Consider the following 417-nt stretch of genomic DNA (forward strand, 5'->3'; position numbering starts at 1 on the left):
CCGTGCCAACCACCCATACCCCGTGATGCCGCTCGATGCGCTTGGCACAATCCCTAGCCGTTCGCCTTGGAGCTCGGAGCTCCGGCTATAAAGCCACGACCTTGGTTGCCGTAGCGATCGTCCCATCACCCGCCACCACTTGGTGGCCATCCACTGCGCACCCGAACCAAGGGAAGAGGGAGAAAGGGGGAAGGAGAGGGGGAAGCGCCGAAGCCGCTGCGGGGGAGAAGGTCATCAGAGCCGAAGACGACGTCGTCGTCTTCATCACTGACGCGGCCAACGCGGCACTGCACGGCTTCTGGAGCTGCACGACAGCAACTCTCCACTACATCACCATCCTTTCTTCCACGCCACCAACGGTGAGCCTCCCGGTCTCCCCCTTTGCCGCCACTAGACATCATCTCGTCGGCCATGGCG

This window comes from Miscanthus floridulus, chromosome 12 (assembly GCF_019320115.1).
Source record: "Miscanthus floridulus cultivar M001 chromosome 12, ASM1932011v1, whole genome shotgun sequence".
Taxonomy (NCBI): Eukaryota; Viridiplantae; Streptophyta; class Magnoliopsida; order Poales; family Poaceae; genus Miscanthus; species Miscanthus floridulus.